Source organism: Macrobrachium rosenbergii, chromosome 37, assembly GCF_040412425.1.
Source record: "Macrobrachium rosenbergii isolate ZJJX-2024 chromosome 37, ASM4041242v1, whole genome shotgun sequence".
NCBI classification, from domain to species: domain Eukaryota; kingdom Metazoa; phylum Arthropoda; class Malacostraca; order Decapoda; family Palaemonidae; genus Macrobrachium; species Macrobrachium rosenbergii.
Window position 1 is genome coordinate 35,833,251 of NC_089777.1, and position 23,286 is coordinate 35,856,536.

At 36.9% G+C, this 23,286-nt stretch overlaps 1 protein-coding gene across 1 annotated transcript in view; it reads left to right on the forward strand.

Annotated features, from left to right (window-relative positions):
- Window positions 1–788: 788 nt before the first annotated feature.
- The window catches only part of LOC136825491 (peptidyl-prolyl cis-trans isomerase 1-like), a 383,360-nt gene continuing 360,862 nt past the window's right edge, over window positions 789–23,286 (forward strand). The window contains exons 1-2 of the mRNA XM_067082038.1: window positions 789–2,108; window positions 17,952–18,097. The gene's annotated coding sequence lies outside the window, so the exon portion shown is untranslated. The remainder of the gene's footprint in view (window positions 2,109–17,951; window positions 18,098–23,286) is intronic.

Here is a 23,286-nt window from a genome sequence, read left to right on the forward strand (position 1 = left end):
AGTCCACGAAACGTCTAATGCCTAATTCACTGTTTACTCCAACGGGGCTTAACGGATTTTTCTGGAAACAGGTATATGCTGTTACTTAGGCGGGGTATACATCACAAATGAGTAGAGCTTTCAAACACCGAACTGGGCGTAAAAGGAACGGTGTGGGCGCGTTTTAAACTGCCGACCGCATTTGTTGATCCGGGCAATGAATTTGTTGCTTGATTTTTTTGTTTACTGTTGCAGGTCGAATCGGTATGGCGATAGGGAGAAGGATGAGAAAAAATATGAGACGCCAGTGGCGATACCTCAACCTCTTCAAAATTGTTTCGTATCATTTGACTTCAAGAGGGACCTCGGCAAAGTGATTTCACCCACATCTAATTGAAACGATTCATAATAAGGTTAGCACGGACTCTTGCCATAAAGTAAAGGTGGTAAGGTGTTTCTAGGGATAAGAGGCCTGTTGTGGCCGTCAGGGCATCCAACCAACCTGTAGAAGGTTATTCTTAATTCACCGGTGTAAGCGAGGTCCAAGGAAAAGCGGTTAAAGGGTGAATATGGCAGCGACTGCTGCATTATTCTTCTTTGGAACCACTTTCTCAGAAATAATACCTTACTCATAAAAGGGGACACACTACGGATAGTGTCAAAGCTCAGCCTCTACTTAAGCTATTCAAATTTCCCTAAAAAACAAAACTCCATAAATAAAATGCCTCGATATAAAAAAAAAATATCAAAATTACTAATTAGCAACTCATCTGTCCCGATATTCATACGCCACCGACTCGTTGACAAATGACATTTCTCTTCAGTTTTACACTGACCGTAGTGTTACTTAGACTATTTTACTTATTTAAATCATTATTTTAATCAAGTAGCTTGGTCTCGTAACATTTGTGTGCGTTTCGCGCCGTGTGTTATAGTGAAGTTCAACATAACGTTTAAGATGACAGCAACGATCCCGTAGCGCCATATTTGCACGAAACTGGAAAACAAACTGACGAAACAATTGCATTGCTATCCTTTCGTTCATAGTCGCCCTTCCTCAGCAAGCCGGTGTTGCTAACCTTCACCCAACCGTCTCTGCCCAGTTCCAAGTGAAATAGGCATATTTTCAATAATTCTACAGAGAAAGCCGGAACCTTAAAATAAAATTATATATTCAAGTGTTCAAGAACCAAACCATTACCACACAGGCAGTCGAAGTGCTCGTGCAGTGACCGCTTACTAGCCTAGACTCAACCTTTTCAACTTATTTTCTACGGCTAATGACAGACTATTTAATCGGTAATTTCGATGGGTTTTACAATGAACGTAAAAACGTCAGTGAAAACAATACCCAAGCCAAGTATGTGAAAACTCAACGGCCACTGAGGCATCTAGCCTACATGTCTAAATATTGACTTTGGCTAACATTTTACAGTGATTTGCACAAACATAGCTTGAACGATGAGGAAGGCAATACTGACCGGTTCTACAAGAAAATAAATGAAAGCTAAAATGAAATGATCGGGAAGTGTTAAGAATGCCAACCGTTAGAAAGCTAAGTAGCCGTTTTGGTGCTGTCATGAGCGTAGGCCTAGGCCCTAGGCTAACCCAACCGCTGCTACTCCCGCCATTTACGAATTAAAGACAAATCAATCATGCTGAATTCTACCATTACAACTTTAAAACCAAATGAAAGCGAACACGAAGTGCCAGGTAACAGTCATGGAAATCACGAAGAGAATGAGGTGATCAAGCAAAGCAAGCTGTAATCGACTTTCTTTTGAACGAACACAAAACAGCTGTTTGGTGTGTGCAGAAGAGCTATACACTTCTCTGAAAGAGTTAACAAACATTTGCATTCACTACTTACGGAAATTGATGCATTCCCGGCGTAAGGGGACAGCAACTTGTCTCAACAAATCAACGCACTTTCACACAGTTCAAGAACACTTCGAGGGTAGTAGCGCCGGTATGCAAGAAGTCTGGTATTTTTACATACGAGATGGCGCCATTGCCACACCGAAAAAAGTAGTTCTTTGGTTTAGCCTCCTTTTTGAGAGGAAGTCAGGCTGCTCTTTTAATCTGAAAGTGAGGAAAAGCTACCGAGCGATCAGGGGAGTTTGTTAAAGGTGAGTGGTTGTTATCAGTATGGGTTTATGATATTTAGTTGAGCATAAAGTAGTGCAGGCATTTGTAAGAATGGTGAGGAACAGATGCCATGCAGCGACGGATTATGGATATCAAGGGTAGGCTATGAACACTTTACGTTAGAACGTAGTTCGTCAAATATATATATATATATATATATATATATATATATATATATATATATATATACATATATATATATACATATACATATATGTGTGTGTGTGTGTGTGTGTGTGTGGGTTTCCCTTTTGTGAGATCATAGAGATGGCAGTATCGCCGATGGCGGTTGGACCTGCTGTCGTCCTGCCACCCATCTCCCCTCGGCAAGGGCAGGGTCCTTCAGATATACTCTGAGAGTATATTTGAAGGGCCTTGGGCAATAGTACCTGTCTGTGTATATATAATTTATTTATGTATATATTGTAAATTTTGGATTAATAATGGAACCTCTCCTTGGGGGAACTTTAACACGTTCCTTGATACCACTGTTGGCCCAACCCTAGTAGTCTTTCCACTCAGTACTAGGTCTTAATGTTAATTCCTTCCAAGAATTACTACGAGTTGTATATATCGTTATAACCGACTGTACTGTACACAAACAAGATTACAAACGAATATGATTCATCCTTTCACTTATTCACAGAACATCGCAGTTTTACGTCTTGGCAGAATTTAAAATAACTCCCAATAGAGGACCAGCGTGAGTTGAATCGATTCTTGTCTCGTTGCAGATAACGTTTGACTTCCGCTGATAAACGTCCACTTATTTATTTTTTTTATATTAAAACACTTGTAGATATTACTGTGAACAGTTTTCATAAAATTCTCATTTTATCAGTCATGATACAAGTGCTAATTAGGGCGTGAAAATCTTTGCCTTCACCATGAGATGACGACGCCACTTTTAGGCCCGATCACGAAATTCTTGAAAATTTCCTCGTCGACATTAAAAATTAACGCTCATCGGCAATTCTGCTCACTAGTATCACAAACTGATGGGAGGTGGGTCCCGGTGGAATATGCGTCCCTCTTAATTAAGGGAAGAGCTACCTTTGCAAAGGTAGTCTACAAGTGGACCCCGTAGTGTGGCACTGCCGTCAGTGCACCTCACTTGGTGCGCTGTAGGCATTATTAAGGTTCTTTAGTTCCTCGTTGGGCCAGCCGGTAGGGTTGTGGGCTGGCATTCGCTAGGCCCGAGTTCGAGTCTCCGGCCGGCTAATGAAGAATTAGAGAAATTTATTTCTGGTGATAGAAATTCATTTCTCGCTATAATGTGGTCCGGATTCCACAATAAACTGTAGGTCCCGTTGCTAAGTAACCAATTGGTTCTTAGCCACGTAAAATAAGTCTAATCCTTCGGGCCAGCCCTAGGAGAGCTGTTAATCAGCTCAGTGGTCTGGTAAAACTAAGGTATACTTTAATTTATTAAGGTTCTTTGCAGCATCACTTCGGCCCCTAGCTGCAACAGCTTTCATTCCTTTAACTGTACCTCCGTTCATATTCTCTTACTTCCATCTGACTTTCTACCCTTTCTAACAATTGTTTCACAGTGCAACTGCGAGGTTTTCCTCCTGTTACTCATTTCAGACCTTACTGTCAGTTTCCCTTCCAGCGCTGAATGATCTCATAGGCCCCAGCGCTTAGCCTTTGGCCTAAATTCTATATTCCAGTTCCACGAGTGAAGTAATCTGTGATTGATATCGATAATATTTGATAACCTGATTTCGTTTTTTTAAAGAATTTTCATTTTTATTATGGAGTTTAATGTGCGCTTGATTTATAACTCGGATTGATATTTATCATGTACAGAGAACCTTGCTCTTTTTAAAGCGCCGAATGGCTGAAGACGCATCAGTGCTTGGCTTCATAGCCTAAATTTCATAATGCACTCAATAATGAGGTAATCCCAAAGCTCAGCGAGATGGCGGCAACATTATATGTATATATATGCATGTGTGTATGTGTGTGTGTGCGTGTGTGAGAGAGAGAGAGAGGATTGGTGGTTAAGACGCTTCACCAGCGACAGAGGTTCGGTATGAATCGTAAACGGAGAGATGTGGGCATATGTTTTTTTACCCTATGACGTATAGTGTCAAAGGCAGTTTGGAATGAGGCTGCTAACCATATGTTTACACACTGGTTGCGACGCACCAAAGTCGACTAACAATCTGGTACACAGTTCACTGCTTGGTCATCATAGGGAATTTGAATTAGGAAGCAACGTGCCTAACATTGTTCCGCATTGCCTGAAGGATTCTGGCCCTCCTGTTGTAGAACCAAGTAGGCCTAGCATGACTACTAAACCACACCCAACAAGGGAGGCTCCCATGGAAAATCTATGCAATTGTTACTTGGTCAGTCAGCCTTTACTTGCTGAAATATGTATTTACATGTATGCATATATATATATATATATATATATATATATATATATATATATATATATGTGTGTGTGTGTGTGTGTGTGTGTGTGTGTGTGTGTGTGTGTGTGTGTGTTAACTGTAACATTATCTAAATTTAGACAATTTGTAAAGTTACTGAACTTTTCTGACAATATGTGAATTGCCTGGTTCACCCAGTCAGTTCGGAAACCAGATAAAAATTGCAGACGATTTACAAAGTGACTAACACCTAGTTGACATGATATAAAATAATAACATTAAAATTTGGCAATAACACAATAAAATCAGTTTCTGTTCTTACAGGTCAAACTTAAGTGGCACCGGCTGTCGCACTTGTGACCATCTGCATAACATTTACAGCTATTTGTTTGGCTTTGTTTCTTACTCGCGGTACAGTTGCGCTTAGTATAACCCTGACCACCAGACCCAGATGAACGCTTTACTGCCTGGCAAAGTCCTGCTTCCTCTGTGGTTATGCAAGCCACAAAAGCTGTGCAGCAGCTGCTGGGTACGAATGTTTCAGATCTTGAGAAAGCCTTTACCTATTTTTATCTCTGCCGCCATGCCCTGTAGTAATGTGAGCACGCTTTATGTCAAATATATCCTCAGTGTGGAATAAGTAAACAGGTCCTTGACTTCTGTCATTCCGTTTTTTGATCAGCTTTTCAACGTCACCAGAACTTCATAACCTCCAAGGATGCAATGTTGTCGATTTTTTTTTTTTTTTTTTTGCTGATGCTGCTACTCTGAGTTCCTTTGTCAGATTGTAGAATTCATTTTTAGTCAGCAGTAATGGCCCTGAATCCGAATTTTTCATAAACATCACTTTCTCACGAAAAAAAAAAAAACCTTCAGAGCACATAATTCCTAGTGAGGACAAAATATCTTCCACAAACTAAGTACTTCACCGCAGGACACGAGAGCAAATGGTATTGGACAAGGCCAACACAGCTGCAGTGGGGTAGCTAGTACTACCCAGACGTTTGCATGGGTATCTTACACATTCGTACACAAGCATACAAACTTCCCAACTTCCCCGATTGAACTGTGAGCAAGAAACAGTGACAAACAAATCACTGTAAATGTTGTAAAGATCACAAGTCCAAGTCAGTGTCTATGTGCCTATGCCTGTATATTTCCACATCTCAATCACCATACTGAGAGAATAAAGCAAGAGTTTAGACCCTTGTAAATTGTCTGCAATTTTTAACTGGTTTCTAAATTGGCGGGGTGAACCAGGTAATTCATTGCATGAAAATTTCAGTCACTGCACAAATTGCCTAGATTTAGATACTGACTGTACCATGCAGAGAGAGAGAAGGTAAGTAGGGGTAAAATGATTCCGTCAGGTCAATTCTTAAACGAGAAAGATCGAAATGAAAAGATAGACCAAAACACAAAAACAAAAGCGGTGTCTCCCTCGAGCTTATTCTGCGCTGGTTCAGACAACTGGCAAGGAAGTGTAAACGCCCTCATGGCCGGTATAGTATTACCAACCGTATATCACCTAGATCATATTTTCATCCCTTAGTTACTTTATTAAAAGAATAATAGTCTTCCAGCATTCAGACGTCTCACTTAACGTTAATGACACGACTTGTTCATTTGCATGGTAGATAAACAAGTTGCTTGTCATGATCTTCTTTGTGTTTTGGGATAGGAATTCGCTCGCTAATTAGAATGGAGGAGCTTAGACTTGAATTGCTTTTGATAATGAAATGATAAAGAGGCTTTGTTTATTCTAAGAGTGTTAATTGCTTATCGTGGTTTTTGCCTTGCTCCTTTCTCTCTTAGGAAATGTGATGGTAATGTAACAAGAACATCGCGGACGGACGATAATTTTATACTGTTGTAAAGCAGTTGCTTTGTAGAGAGAGAGAGAGAGAGAGAGAGAGAGAGAGAGAAATGTATTAAAGTATAAGTCAAACTTCATTTCGAAACTCCACTGAGAGAGAGAGAGAGAGAGAGAGAGATGTGCTTATTTATAGGCCAAGTCAAAAATCAATTAGAAACTCCAATTGAGAGAGAGAGAGAGAGAGAGAGAAGAGAGAGAGAGAGAAACGTATAAAAGTATAAGTCAAACGTCATTTCGAAACTCCATTGAGAGAGAGAGAGAGATGTCTATGTTTAGGCTAAGTAAAAAATCATTTAGAAACTCGGAGTGAGAGAGAGAGAGAGAGAAATGTATTAAAGTATAAGTCAAACTTCATTTCGAAACTCCATTGAGAGAGAGAGAGAGAGAGAGAGAGAGAAACATGCCTATGTATAGGCCAAGTCAAAAATCATTTGGAAACTCCAAGAGAGAGAGAGAGAGAGAGAGAGAATATTAAAGTATAATTCAAACTTCATTTCGAAACTCTATTGAGAGAGAGATAGAGAGAGAGAGATAAATTTAATAAAGTATAAGTCAAACTTCATTTCGAAACCATTGAGAGAGAGAGAGAGAGAGAGAGAGAGAGGTGGGGGAGAGAGAGAGAGAGAGATGCCTATGTATGGGCTAAGTCAAAAATCATTTAGAAACTTCAAATGAGAGAGAGAGAGAAGAGTCATGATGACGAATAACCCGTAATAGCACACACCAGGTGTTATTGGACCTTATTAAAATCCCATCAGTCAAAATCCCTTGAAAGTACTCACAGACCTTGCAAAGGCTGCTTGGCAAGGTACAGACGGCCGCTTGAATCTGCAACTGTGTTTCTTGCAATGGTCCGGTCGTCTTTCTGCTTTTGTTCAAAATAAAACAAGATGTTAGATATGGGCAGGTGCAATATGTATCTCTCTCTCTCTCTCTCTCTCTCTCTCTCTATATATATATATATATATATATATATATATATATATATATATATATATATATATATATATATATATATATATATATATATATGTACTGTACAGTATATATATGAAATTTCTGACCCACATCAGGATCGAACCCAGGTCTCTCAAGTGACAGGCTTGTTTGGGATAGTAGATAGTGTCCTGGCCTTTCATTTGAGAGACCTGAGTTTGATCCTGCTGTGAATCAGAAATCTATTTTTGGGAAACACGTGCTTATGTGGTGGTTAGTTCCATTATATATATATATATATATATATATATATATATATATATATATATATATATATATATATATATATATATATATATATATATATATATATATATTATAGAGTAGGTTATCCCAGAAGAGGCCAGGCTTCTGATTTTCAGAAACTATTTGAGGATGAGGTTGCTGGCTTCATGCCCCTCTCCACTCTGGTAACAACACTCCACAGTCGGCCAGTTGTCAGGTACAATCGTGATTCACTGCTTTGGTCAACAGATGTTTTTGTAAACGTTGTTTAGCAGTCCTTAGAGTAAGGCTTAGACGGTCACCCATCTAACCTCTGATCACAACCGGTGTGGCGTAACTTCATTGTAAAAGACCAGCGGCATAGTTGTAGTTTTGTCTGCATTGCAGTTTTGACCATTTTCAGTTTATTTATAAACAGATCCGTGAGGAATTGTGTAGTGTATGCAGTTGAGATAATGCTGATAATAATAACGCTAGCAGTGCTATCGTGTTCATCATAAAGTTGAGCACTTGTGATGCTGGTAATCTTGAATTTAATATTACCATTATTTTGTTAATGTAGTTTTTGCCGGTGGATGCATTTTCATTTTATCGCTTTCTTGCATTTTTGAGCTTATTTATCGCCTGGGTGTTCTTGCCGAAGCCTCATAATTATTGGATATATCCCTGATGTTTTATTGAACTAATTTTACCCTTACGTTAACTCAGCTCTCATGCTTATATTAATATATGAAGAGAATCATGATAATTCACAAAAGGAAGTTTATTGCCCAATAAACCCGTCCTTAGCTTTCTTATATTTTCGTTCCTTGTGTAACATATTTTTTGCATTGATTACATAGAAGTAAAATGGCGAAATTCCAAATTATTTGTTATTACTGTTTTCAAGGGTAATAAAATGAATTTAATGAAGGCGTGTGAGATACGCCAAAATATCGTATATTAGGGGAGGAACAGCTTCTTTGCATTAGTTAAACGGATGACGGGGCGAAGGAGAAAATGCAATTGAAAGTTGTTCCTCTTCTACGGGGGAGGATTTCGCTTAGTCATTGATGTAACTCCTCCCCCCCCTCCCCCCCATTCCCCCTACTCTTCCCTATTATTCCCCCTCGCCTCCTCCCCTGGGGGTTCTGTTCTCCTCGGACCGCGAAAACGACCGGTGATTTGGGACGATACACCTTGATTAAACAGGTGTGCGTATGCACCTGGATTCCAAGATTGACTTTCGTTTCATTTTCTTCGGTCTTACCTGTCATTTATTTTCCCCATGTGTTTCGTTTCTTAAAGGGACTGTATAACTCATACGTTTTCATCTATATTCATTGCTTGTCAGGAATGTATGCTTAATTCATGGATTCATGTCTACAACTACGTAACTTTCTTTTTTTAGCTTTTTTTTTATCTCACTTTTTCGCTCATTTGAAAAAACTGGAATTTTATTTTTTCGTTTGTTTTGGACGATTCTCATCATCTTGCCCGTCTTTGACTCGATTCCATGGCTCAAATTCCTCAGTTTAAAATTAGCTCTTCGTGTAGTTTACCGTTACTCGTGTGCTTACTCTTTACTTCATATTTAATCAGTTCATTATTTGCTCCCAAATTTTCATAGCCTTCATTCATTTCTGAAACTTCTTATCATGAGCCCCGTAACTTTTTTTAGATATTTTAAAAAAAATTTCTCATCCACTATTCACTCTCCTCCATTTTCTCACTTTTAATCACCTGCCTTCATTTTTTCACTACTTTTTAAACACTTTTTTATTCATTTTCTCACTGCTTTTGTTCACTTTGTATTTCATTTTCTCTCTACTCTTAATCACTTCATTTTGTAACTACTTTTATCAATTTCCTTAATTTCCTCGCTATTTTCAACACATATATTTCTGTATAAGGAAAAAAAAAATTGTAATGGGTTTCAATTCTTGAATATTTTGACTATTTTCATCATTATTTACGTTACCTATTTACATGTCTCACCTTTTAATATGAAAATCAAAATCGCGATTCTCTGAGAAAGCCAAATAGTCGTGAATGAGCTTTAATTGGTGGTTATTTTGTCTACTTTCATCAATTTTCATCAATTCTTCCTTCATTTGTTTTCGTCATTTTCTCACCATTTCTTGTCAGAAATCGAAAATGCGATTCCTTAACAAAAAACAAAAGAGTGGTCAACGGTCTGTAATTTTTTCATTGATTTATTTTCATTACATTTTTTCCTCATTACTCGGAGGATGCGACTTTTTGAGAAAAGCAATACGAATGGCAAAACTTAACAGAGTCGGTGACTAATCGGGAATGTGTCCAATTAAAGGCACGATTCTAAACGTCTGTGTATTTTTTTCAAGGCGAAATCCGGGAAAGTCAAAGATAAAGGGAAATTACACTTTAGTCTGTGTTCATGATGCTTCGGCGCTTTCCTCGACGCTTTAATTAGTTACTTAAAATCTCTCATTTTTGTTTCTACGAGATTTTCTCGAGATTGAGTTTAGAAACTAGGTTTATATATAAATGTGTATGTTCTGATACTCCTCTCGAACTTTTTGCAAAGTGCTTCTTCGTTGAAAGTTGTGTGTGTATATACATATATGCAGAGTGTATATATATATATATATATATATATATATATATATATATATATATATATATATATATATATATATATATATATATATATATATATATAATATATATATATAATATATATATAATATATATTTATTTATGTATGTATTTATAAGTATATATTATATTTATATTTGCACAATATATATACTGTATACATAATATGTATATATATATATATATATATATATATATATATATATATATATATATATATATATATATATATATATATATATATACACACATATATATATATATATATATATGTGTGTGTATTTATGTGTACATATTATGTTTATATATGCATTTATATTTTATATAAATACATATATATTTATTTATATATATAATATATGTGTGTGTGTAGCAATGTATATGTCGTATATAACTGTTGGTTTATAGCCCACATTTAAGACGCGAAATGGTACTTTCTCAGGCTAGTTGTTATTATTATTATTATTATTATTATTATTATTATTATTATTATTATTATTATTATTATTATTATTATTATTATTATTATTATTATTATTATTCTATCACAGTCATCCTATTCGACTAGGTGGTTTTTATAGTGTAGGGTTCCGTGTTGCATCCTGCCTCCTTAGGAGTCCATCACTTTTCTCACTATGTGCACTGTTTCTAGTAGCACACTTTTCTACATGAGTCCTGGAGCTACTTCGGCATCTAGTTTTTCCAGATTCCTTTTCACGGATCTTGGGATCGTGCCTAGTGCTCCTATGATTATGGGTACAATTTTCACTGGCATATTCCATATCCTTCTTATTTCGATTTTCAGGTCTTGATACTTATAATTTTTTCTCTTTCTTTCTCATCTACTCTGGTGTCCCATAGTATTGCCACATCAATGAGTGATACTCAGGTTGGTGTTCGTACCACTTATTACTGCAAGCTAGCTGGTGTTTCTTGCACAGGCTCCAGTGGAGGGCTTTAACTACTGAATCGTGCTTTTTTTTGTACTAGTTCTGCGCAAGCGCCGGACATTCGCTTGCTAAGTGGTTTATAGTCTCTTCTTTCATATTGCACTTCCTGCATATGGGTGAGATGTTATTTCCACCTATTGTTCTTTGAACATATCTGGTTCTTAGGGCCTGCTCTTGTGCCGCTGTTAGCATTTCTTCTGTTTATTTCTTGAGTTCTCACCTCTGTAGCCATTGCCATGTTTCGTCGCTGGCCAGTTCTTTTGTCTGTCTCATGTACTGTCTGTGCATTGGTTTGCTGTGCCATTCCTCTGTTATGCTTTTCATTCTCCTGTCTCTCTATATTTCTGGGTCTTCGTCTACTTTTATCAGCCCTTCTTACAATGCACTCCTTAGCCACTCGTCTTCACTGGTTTTCAGATATTGCCCTCAATGCTCTGCTCTCGATGTTGACGCAGTCCTCTGTGCTTGAGTAGCTTTCTCCCCCATTCCTTTCGTGTTATGTTTAGTCTGTCTGTATTTGCTCTTGGGTGTAGTGCTTTGTGTATTGTCATGTGTTTTCTAGTTTTCTGGTCTGTGCTGCGGCCCCAGCCTTTGTCCACTCCACTACTCCTGCGCTGTATCTGATTACTGGTACTGCCCATGTGTTATTATTATTATTATTATTATTATTATTATTATTATTATTATTATTATTATTATTATTATTATTATTCAGAATGTAAAAACATCTCATATGGAATAAGCCAAAACGCCGTTAAACATGTATAACTAGCAAATCATTATTATAAATGCATCATCCTTTTCAAAAATCAAAAATAACATCATGCCCTTGGTTTAATTTTTGTTACTCATTTCTCCCCTGAACATCTATGACCTCTTGCCCAAATTTTTCTTCGTCTCGTTCTTTACGTATAACCTGTCGGAGGTGACCCCGCTGGCTAGAGGGGTCAAGGAGGTCACAGGTGTGTGTGACCTTCACCTCTCCAGTGACAACTTTTTTGATTAAAGCCCCAGCCATAATTCTCTCTCTCTCTCTCTCTCTCTCTCTCTCTCTCTCTCTCTCTCTCTCTCTCTCTCTCTCTCTCTCTCTCTCTCTTGGTTTATGAGGATTCTTTTTTAAATAGTGACTGTCACATTTTACGTCTCGCCACGTTGCTTGCAATAACCGGATCTTTCCTAGATAGTGACCCCCAAGGGTTTTAACCCGGTATGTATCCTCCTTTGCGGTGTGTTCTCCGTTAGGGGGGTTAGGTAGTGCCGTCAGCGCATCTCACGCGGTGCACTGTAGGCATTTACTTAAGGTTGTTTGCAGCGTCCCTTCGGCCCCTAGATGCAACCCCTTTCATTCCTTTTACTGCTTCTTCTTTCATATTCTCTCTTCCATCATGCTATCCAGCGTCTCCTAACACTTGTTTCATAGTGCAACTGCGAGGTTTTCCTCCTGTTACACCTTTCAAGCCTTTCTACTCTCAATATCCCTTTCAGCGCTGAATGACCTCGTAGGTCCCAGCACTTGGCCTTTGGCTTAAACTCTATATTCTATTCCATTGCGTTCGTGGCGTGTTTAGTACAAGCCCATCGGGGATTGCCGTAAAAACATTAACAAAGGACTGTAAATATCATAAAGATAATGACCCCCAAGAAATATTAGTCCTAGATAACGATCCCCCGAAAACCCTTGGGGGTCACTATCTACGAAAGATCCCAATAATCATAACATAGATGTGTTCCCTGTTACGGTATGCATCCGCATGGAAAGAAAATTTTATATATATATATATATATATATATATATATATATATATATATATATATATATATATATATATATATATATATATATATATATATATATATATATATATATATATATATATATATATATATATATATATATATATATATATATATATATATATTACATATTACAGGTTCCCCTACTTCTTGTATTTAAATTCTGCTTTGCATTTGCAACGGGATATGTGAACTTTATATTAAACTGCATATAGCCTAGGCTATACACAGCATATGTAAATTTTCCATTTTTTCTTTCCCCTGCAGTTTCATGCTAGATTATTTTTTGTGTGGTTTATATTTACTCATTGTGGTTTATATTTACTCATTATTTACTGGATTGCATTCAGTTATCTATGAAAAGGTTTTTTACATACATACATACATACATGTTTATTTATGTATTTAAAGAAACCTGTTTTTGCACGTTTACCGTGCTATTTTATATTCATAGCTTAACTTACATGTATGTAATTAATGATTCTAAAAAAACATTTAATTCGTTTAAATGGAAACGCATTTGAATGTAGCCTACTTAAGTATCAAGAGGGAGGCGCATGCGTGAACTCTTAAAATGCAAAGGAAGAGATTGTGAAGCATTCATATTACGTCTGATGTATAAAATAGACGAGACGTCTCTCTCTCTCTCTCTCTCTCTCTCTCTCTCTCTCTCTCTCTCTCTCTCTCTCTCTCTCTCTCTCTCTCATAAACAAATGTATGTAGTTGAAACATGAAATAATCAAATGAAATGTGAAGAGAAAAAAATTTCTATTGCATTCCATCTATAAAATAGTCTCTCTCTCTCTCTCTCTCTCTCTCTCTCTCTCTCTCTCTCTCTCTCTCTCTCTCTCTCTCTCTCTCTCTCAATCTGCCGCCCAGTGTCTCTCAGTGCATTTCAGTACAGCATAGCGCTTAGAGTACTGGGCGAGGACTCTCTCCCTTGACCGTTGCCAGGCAGTTTCCACAAAAATCTCGTTCGAGACCCAATTAAAACCTCTTATTTTATAGCAGGTTTACGACAAGCACAGTCCCTGCTTTCGGACAGGGTTCTCCTCCGAGAAGGAAATCATAAAGACCCCGCCAATGCACCATTAATTAAAAAAAAAAAAAAAAAAGAAAAAGAGCCTTATGAATATGAAGTATGATTCGGCTTTGAACCTGCCGACACCTGGTTCTGATTAGGGTTTCTGAGAGTTCCAGCTGTAGTACGCTAACAATGCTGATGTTATGTTGCGTCTGTTCTTTTGCCTTGTTGTGTTATTTCATTGTCGTCTGGCGCGGCTGTGTTTTGTTGTGTTATTGTGTGTAATGTTATTGAATAATGTTGGTACAGTGTTTATTGTTGGAGCATTGCCCTCTCTATCCATTTTTATAGATTGGTTCATTTTATTTTTATTTTTGCTTCTGGATTATTGCAATATGTTTATGTTTTGTATATTCGATTATTTTGTTTTATTATTGCCTTTTTCAGTGCTTTTCAATGATGACTGTTTAAATTCAGTTGTATGAAAGCACCTTTTGCATTTTTCAGTGCTTTTCAATGATGACTATTTAGATTCAGTTGTATGAAAGCACCTTTTACGAGTCGAACGGTTCAGTAATTACCACTGAAATGAAGTTGCATGAAAGTACCTTTGCCAGGTAAAATAGACATATGCTATGTTATTTTGTATTTTAGATTCAGTATTTTAAAAGTAATGGGTTGCAACCCCACTCCCCCTCTCTCTCTCTCTCTCTCTCTCTCTCTCTCTCTCTCTCTCTCTCTCTCTCTCTCTCTCTCTCTCTCTCTCTCTCTCTCTCCAAATTTGTTTTTGTTGAGTTCTTCATCATAATCATCGTGTTCTTCGTCTTCATCTTTTCGTCATTATCTTGTCAGTAATAAAGAAGTAAGTCTGGATTGCATCATGATGTAGTAATCATCACCTCTAAAAGGAAGAATTCCAGTTTGATATATCTCTCTTAGTGATGCAATCTGTTGTCATTGTGTAGCTAATTGTCACCTCGATTCCCGACTATCAATTATTTCCCCGGCTGGAGAACGCATGCAACTTGAGGCGCCCCCCCCCCTTTTTTTTTGTTTATTCTGTAAATAAGGTGCAGAGAAAAATCTTGTTTTTCTGATAGATAAAATACATGATAGGATGAGGACCAGCCGCTGAATATGAGAATATCAAAGAGAGGTAAACATAAGACACTTGACGAGTTTTCCTCGAACTGGTGTCCCTCAGAGTTTGTCGAAATTCCTGGTAAAGCTAAGAAAGTAGACATATATATATATATATATATATATATATATATATATATATATATATATATATATATATATATATATACATGTAGGTATATATATGTATATATATATGTGTATATATATATATATATATATATATATATATATATATATATATATATATATATATATAAATATATATATATATATATATATAGGTATATATGTATGTGTGTGTTAGGTAAGATCCACAATGAAATTCCTGTTAAAAACATAGTGCATTGAAAATATATAGCATATGTACAAAGCTTAGAGCTTTCGTCCAACTGCTGTGGATTTTTTTGTTTCAGTAAACAATTCTACAGCAGTTGGACGAAAGCTCTAAGTTTTGTACATATATATATATATATATATATATATATATATATATATATATATATATATATATATATATATATATATATATATATATATATATATATATTTTTTTTTTTTTAACAATATGTTTTGTAACATGCATTTCATTGTGGATCTTACCTCAATTCTGAGAAGTACGACATAGTATATATATATATATATATATATATATATATATATATATATATATATATATATATATATATATTTAAAGAGTATATATATGGCCACGAGGAAATTGAAACAATAGAGTGCAATATCTTTTGTCGTTACGCAAGACATTTTCAAGGAACCTACACACAGTGGAAGAATTTCTTACATCGGAAAGTCAGCTGACAAACAACTGAGATTAAAGGAGTATATAACCGTCCTAATGCTTTCGGTGGCAGTACATTGAGGTAGCTCTTCAGATTAGGAACCGCTGTCTAAGATACTGGATTAACCAAGGAGGGATGAACAACATTAGCAAGGGTTACAGAGCTTCTTTAGTATCTCTTTTGAATATCCTTCGAACATTTTATGTAGAATGGGGTACAAAGTATAAAGACCTGGACGTGAAATGCTATTTCTTTTATGCAGATTGTAAGAAATTTCTCGTAACATTGTTATTACATCTTGTTGTTGTTCTGTTATAGGACCAATCAGTTCTGTGACATTTAGTTGCTTAAATGAGCATTATTCCTGTGACGAGTTCCAAGTGAATTTTCATGTTGATTTATTCAGACATTTAATTCATTACTTGTCTGGCCCAAATAAAGTTAATTACAGTCTATACATGGTATTGTATAAATAATGGTGCTATCTAGTGAGGCAATTTCTTTTGAACCTAATGTTTTCAGTGAATATTTTCAACATTGGTTTGAAGGTCTTAAAACTGATGAAATAAAGCAAATAAAAGTTGTTCTGAGGCACTTCATTCTTTTTGTCACTTTTATCATAAAATGAGTTCACAGCTTTATTATAGCAAGTGTCCAAAATGTGTGCTGGATGACGGTATACAGCACAACTGTTCGTTATCCAGGAATTGAGGACTGACAGTACGTAATGCTCGCGGGAACAGTGAAAAGAATACAGAGATTTTTATAGTAATATGTCCAGAAAAATAGTGTTCATAAGTTAAATTTTTTTGTTGATGTTCTATATATATGCACTCAATTTACCCAGAATTTGTTCACGCCTGATGACGTGTTCCACGAAACTCAGGCTGGAAACTGAAAAAGATGGTTGCTTGCCCATTTTAGACATTGTTATCAGACGTGAAGAAATTCAAGTTGTTGCTAATTTGAAGAGCTGACTTAATTGTACTAAATTTCAGAGTATTAAAATGGTTATATAACCTTTGATTTCAATCGTTGCTTGTAAAGTGGAGCATTCACTAAAATTTGTTTCATTGTTTGTTGGTGGCTTGAAAATGCTAACACAGACTCAATACCATGCTGTCTCTTGTTTCAATTTCCTCGTGTTAATATACCCTGTTTATATTTTGTTATTCTAATGATAGAAGTTACACACACACAAATCGTCTCTCACACACACACACACACACACACACACACACACACACACACACACACACACACACACACACACATATATATATATATATATATATATATATATATATATATATATATATATATATATATATATATATATATATATATATATATATATATATATATATATATAAGAATCTATATGGTCATTTCGTTATCAGGTAGGTATGTAATTGTAGGTATAGTAATAGACAAGCGCTCTTAATTTCACGAATTTTTCACACTTTTTGTATACACTTTTCAGTACAAGATTTTGTAGTGACAAACGTATTAAAAAACTGTGAAGAATTCGAGAAGTTAAGAGCGCATTGTGGCTATTACATTTACACACAATATATATAGTCCTATATATATATATAATATATATTATTTTAATTTTTGCTTGATTTATCTCAAGTAGAAACCGTTAAAGCTAATTATTGTCCTAGCTGGAAATTTGTTGAGAAGTAATGAAAAAAAGGAAATATTCTTGCTAGGCCTATAGTTAATGCCGTAGGAATCACTTACACCCAAAGTGCATCTGCCCTGGTCAGGATTTGAATCGGAGCTTTTGGTTCAGAAACAACAATCAACTGCCGACTTTGACCACTCGGCTATCAAGAGAGACAGAAGTTGATATCGACGCACTTATCGATTAAAATTCACTGTAGGCGCAAGTTATTACCAAGGTATATATAAAGAGGAGAAGAATATAGTTATACGTAGCACATTCGTGTGAAAACTGGCAGCGCCAGGCAGACGGATAGTAACTCGTAGTTTTTCATTTTCTTCCTCCAGAAAAGTGATTTAGAGGCGAGAGGGTCCAAAGAATGCCCAAAGTTTGGCGTGAGATAATATTTGCCATGTCCAGCCCCAGTGATTGCCGAGAGACATTACCAATTGTCGTCGGTAAACGCGCTGTGGAATCCATTCGACGCCCAGAGGTAAATAAACAACTGACCCCAAACCCTTTGGGGTCAACTCGATTTTATCACCGTTTTCCCTTGTCATCATCCATTACTTTTTCTTTGTCACCATTCCATCCAATAGTGCTTTTGTGTGACGCCGATTCTCGCCATGTCTTTTTTTCTTATTCCTTTTTTTTTTTTTTTTTTTTTTTTTTGTGCGACGGGGCATCTCGCCGTGAAAGGAAAGTCATTTCTGAATTTTTCAGCACATCCATTTTTGAATGTCTCGAAGCGTGGCAGTTGTGCATGACTTTAGAGCTGCTTTTTTCCCCCCTGGCAAATTTCTTTTGAGTGAAACCTTATTGATTCGAACGTTGATTTTTGCCTTGATGCATTGGGCGCCATTTTATTATTCTTTTTCGTATTTTTCATTATTTATTTTTTTTTTTTATGTGAGAAGAAAAGAAGAAAAAGGGGGAAGGGGTCTTTTGAATGCGTGATCAGTCGCCGTAAAAAGATTGGAGATTTGATCTCCAGCGGACTATTAATTCTCTCTCTCTCTCTCTCTCTCTCTCTCTCTCTCTCTCTCTCTCTCTCTCTCTCTCTCTCTCTCTCTCTCATCTGAATTTCAGGTGCCTTATTTGTCGATGTGATTACTCGATGATCTATTGTATGTTGACCTTAAGGATTATCTCTGCGCTTTCTCTCACTATTTCTGCGAATGGACTCTCTCTCTCTCTCTCTCTCTCTCTCTCTCTCTCTCTCTCTCTCTCTCTCTCTCTCTATATATATATATATATATATATATATATATATATATATATATATATATATATATATATATATATATATATATATATTTATATACTCATACATATATATATATGTACACATATACAGACGCACACACATATATAATTATATATGTGTGTATGTTTGTATATAGTGAGGATGAGATATATAAATTAAGAGCAATATATGCACTACTTTCATTTAAAGACTCCGAAGCACACTAGAAATTATTATTTTAAGAGTTATTAAAGTAAAAAACAGCCCAGGGCTTCAGTTAGAAGTAATATCACAGTTCGCATTTATTAAACATGACCGAATGGCATATCTCTTTTACACGGTCTCGGCATATGATTAATGGCCAGTCTTCACTTCAGTTAATAGAGTGATCAAAATCTCTCAAAGGGATGAATAAATCACCAGAATTTTTGTCACCTCCTAAAGAATATTGATGCCGTTTAATTCGTACTGACAGTCGCTCCCCAATTTCTCCAGCGGATTTTTTAGAGGGACTGCAGTTCTGATGTCAGCAATTAGTATGCGTGTAATCTATTATGACCTGTCCAAATCTAACTTGACCTTACGTAACCTAAGCATCCTTACTTAGTCAGACCTCTGCCTGTGTTGTAACCTAACCTAACCTACTCTAACCATCCTTGCTTGCTCACGGGCTCTGTACCTGGATACCTGTCCCAGTTTGCGATACCTCCACTCCTTAAGTGCAATCAACCCGAATTTTCAGTTGGTTTACTCTGTTCCAGAGTCGTAGACACAGGCGAGATCTTATTATCTATCCCAAAGGCATCTGTTGATTTGTCTACTGATACAGGGAAATTCATATATGTGTATATATATACTTATGTATAAATATATACATGTTTATATATATGTATGTATTCCTCACCGTACGTCTTTTCCACTTTGTCCCGTTTCTTGAACATTAGCTATCTCTGTGCACATTTTGTTGTTTGTTAAATGAAAATCAAGTATTTTTCCTCACTCAGGGTGTTAGTAGATCCACATGCATATTTTATAAGTAGACTATTTGCAAAACTCGCAAATGCACGAATAAACATGTTTCTATATGCAGTAGATAAATGTATAATCCTTCTTCAAGATCAAGCGGAAGTCTTTATAACAATCGTGACCCCTGTGATGAATAGGACTAATTAAATGGAAGTCTCATATAAAGCATAGAGAAACAACCAGCTGATTGATGTGCAGTACATTGCAAATAATAGCACGGAGTTATCAATTAAGAATCCTCAATCCATCATCTTCAACACAACATTTCATTTAAGTCGCTTTTGGAGATAATTCATTCATGAGAGAAAACGCTATTTAAATCTATCGTATCTCCTCTTATATTAATGATCGCTCGTGCGTCTTCGTAGTACGAGCATCATCATCATTAGCTGTGGTAGTGATAGTCATTAGATCAATCATTAGCGTCATCATAATCATCATTAGCATTATCCGCAGTAGTAGTCAGTTGGAATGTATCTCTTGTGCAACTTCAGATCGAAACCATCATTTGAGGAAAGTAATAGTATCAGAAGCAATAAGAGTACCATAGTGATTTATTGTTCACAATGCAATTTTTTTTTCTTTTTTTATTTGTGAAATCATCATGCAATTATCACGAGTAGCAACAGCAGCACCTGTTAGGAACGAATAACAGTTCTTAAACACTAATGCAACTAGTATATAGTTCGGGAGGTGTCATTCTAACGGCTACAAGCAGAGACCTCCGTAGGGGAGTAGTGCCTTCAGTGCACCTCATGGGGTGCACTGTAGGCATCACCAGAGGTTCTTTGCAGCATCCCTTCGGCCCCTAGCTGCAACCCCTTTCATTCCTTGTACTGTACCTCCATTCACATTATCTTTCTTCCAACTTGCTATCCACCCTCTCTTAACAATTATTTCATAGTGCAACTGCGAGGCTTTCCTCCAGTTACACCTTTCAGACCTACTTACTCTCAGTTCCTTGTCCAGCGCTGAACGACCTCATAGGTCCCGGTGCTTGGCCTTTAGCCTAAACTCTATATTCCATCCCGAAAGCAGAGACACATAGACGTAGTTAAGGTGAACTGGCAGGCAGAGTTACTGCCTTTTTATGTCGTCACTCCTGACCGTCCCGTAAGGCAATGATTGATTGGCTGATTATTTATGCAGCCTCCATTTTTGTCGGAACATCCCAGGTTAACGAATCTGAGCTTAAATAGATAATAAAAGATAGCAAGCTCCTAAAAGATTTCTCAGAACGTTCAATCATTTGGCAAGGCAGGACACACTGAACATGTATACACTCGCATAGGCTAAGATATATATTCATATACACTCTTTCGTGTTTAGTTAGTGGGTATTAGTAGCTTCGAAATAGGATTTTTTTAGCATAAGACAACGAGACGGCCAACAAATGTTTGTGGTAGCAAATATAATAACAATTGGAAGTGGCTGATATGGGTTACGTGGCGCGATTTCACGGGTTGATGGATGAGGTGTTAAATGTGCAAGTGTAATAAAATTGCTTCGGGTTGCTTTTTAAACAGTCATTGGTTACATATTTCTCGAAAAAGCTGGCCCCTACATGAGCGACGAAAATAACTTTGATGATGATCGTTGTGATAAAAAATGCTGTTTTAACTACTAAATTCACAAGCGTCTTGGACAGTACAAGTGAATAAAGATACAGTCTATGATTAGGTAAAATTATGAGGATAACAGAACTTAGAAATAATAAAACATGAGAAAGCAAAAAGGCCCGTTTTATAAAACAGGATCTTTGGGCTTTTCAGGGAAGCAACAGAGGGTAGCCCTGGCACACCAGGGACCAAATATGCATAAGAAAGAAAGAACTGTCTTTTCCAAAACTAAATGAAATCAATTTGATTAGTATAAGCTATCCCCGGGGATTCCGGAAGGAATCTTCGGTCCCTGGTTTTGCCGGGGACCCTCTAGTGCTCCCCAGAGAAGTCCAAAGGCCATGTTATATAGAGTGGGCCTCTTCACGGGCTTCATTGTGCAGCCCAGTGACCCTGGTTACCCAAGAGGACCTGCTCACGTCATTCCTGTGAAAGCCTGGAAGAGACAAGATGATCCCCTTTTGGACAGTGTGCTTTCCACCAATTTCAAATGAGGTATTAGTCATTGAAGGATAACCGCTTTTATTCTCGTATGCATGCCATTTGGGATTGCCTTTTTTAATAACTTCTTGCATGTTTTTAAATGATTTTGAATTATCTTATAATTGCAAAGATTTTATTGTTGTTATTCATTATTGTTTAATACTGTGCAACATTTTGGTGATGGGTCGTGTTCGATTCTAAGTCCAAAAACATGAATTCAGCAGGAACATGTAGGCTATAGCAGAGTCGAAACTTACTTTTACACCTTGATTTCTGAGAGAATCAGTTCACTGTACCCCAGTTTCAATTTAGAAACGAAGAACTTTAGATGAAGAGATTTAATGATTAGAAAAAACAGAATATGGAAATTGCACAAGAGTCTCATCTCCGATCGGCGTACAACAGCACAGTCAACCTATCACATATTCTCCGTTACACATATCAGGAAGATTCGATTTAAATGTTCCCGCCCCTTCCCCCCTCCCAAAATGAAAACTCATTAAAAGGAACAGCTACATCCTATTTTAATCACAGAGAGAGAGAGAGAGAGAGAGAGAGAGAGAGAGAGAGAGAGAGAGAGAGAGGAGGGAGGTTGGGTTGGGGAGTGGTAGAGAGCAGGCATTACCAGAGAAGAACGAGACGAGGTTCACAGCATCCATTATCCAGATGCGCCTTGCTTCTAATAATGCCGAACAGCTGACAGCGGACAGACGGACGTAAGGATGACAAACGACGGACCTAGGGTCGACTCCCCGGAGTGATTAGGCAAGACAGCGAAGGGCTGGGGCGGGCGAGGTGGGGTAGGCAGTTCCGAGTGATATATGCAGCTATTCGAATGATAAAAGGAAACATATACATAATCTTCACCGCCTCGGAACGGTCAACACACGTTCGGAACGGGCAAGAAAGAAATCGTAAAACCTGCCATTTACGGGGGACCGAAGTATGAATATGTAACGCCAGAGAGACGTAAACAATCAATTTCCTTAATTCGTTAATTTTTATTCCCCTTGTCTTGTTATCTTTATTCGAACGTTGGACGTGGTATTGGCTCGTTGGCTTTCGTTCATTAATTTTAGTTGGGCAGTAAGTATAATTAGGGTAAATGTTACGTGTGCTTTCTGGAGAGGAGATAAGAGAGAAGGATATTTTCTTACAAACACAAACTTCCTACAGTTACTTACATGTTTATTGTTCGCAGCTGTTATGAATAGTGAACCTATGCGGACATCCATATGTATAAGCAGTTCCTACACATAATTATGAGAGATGGAATCTTGAGAGTGGTGCCAATATAAGTCGGGGATT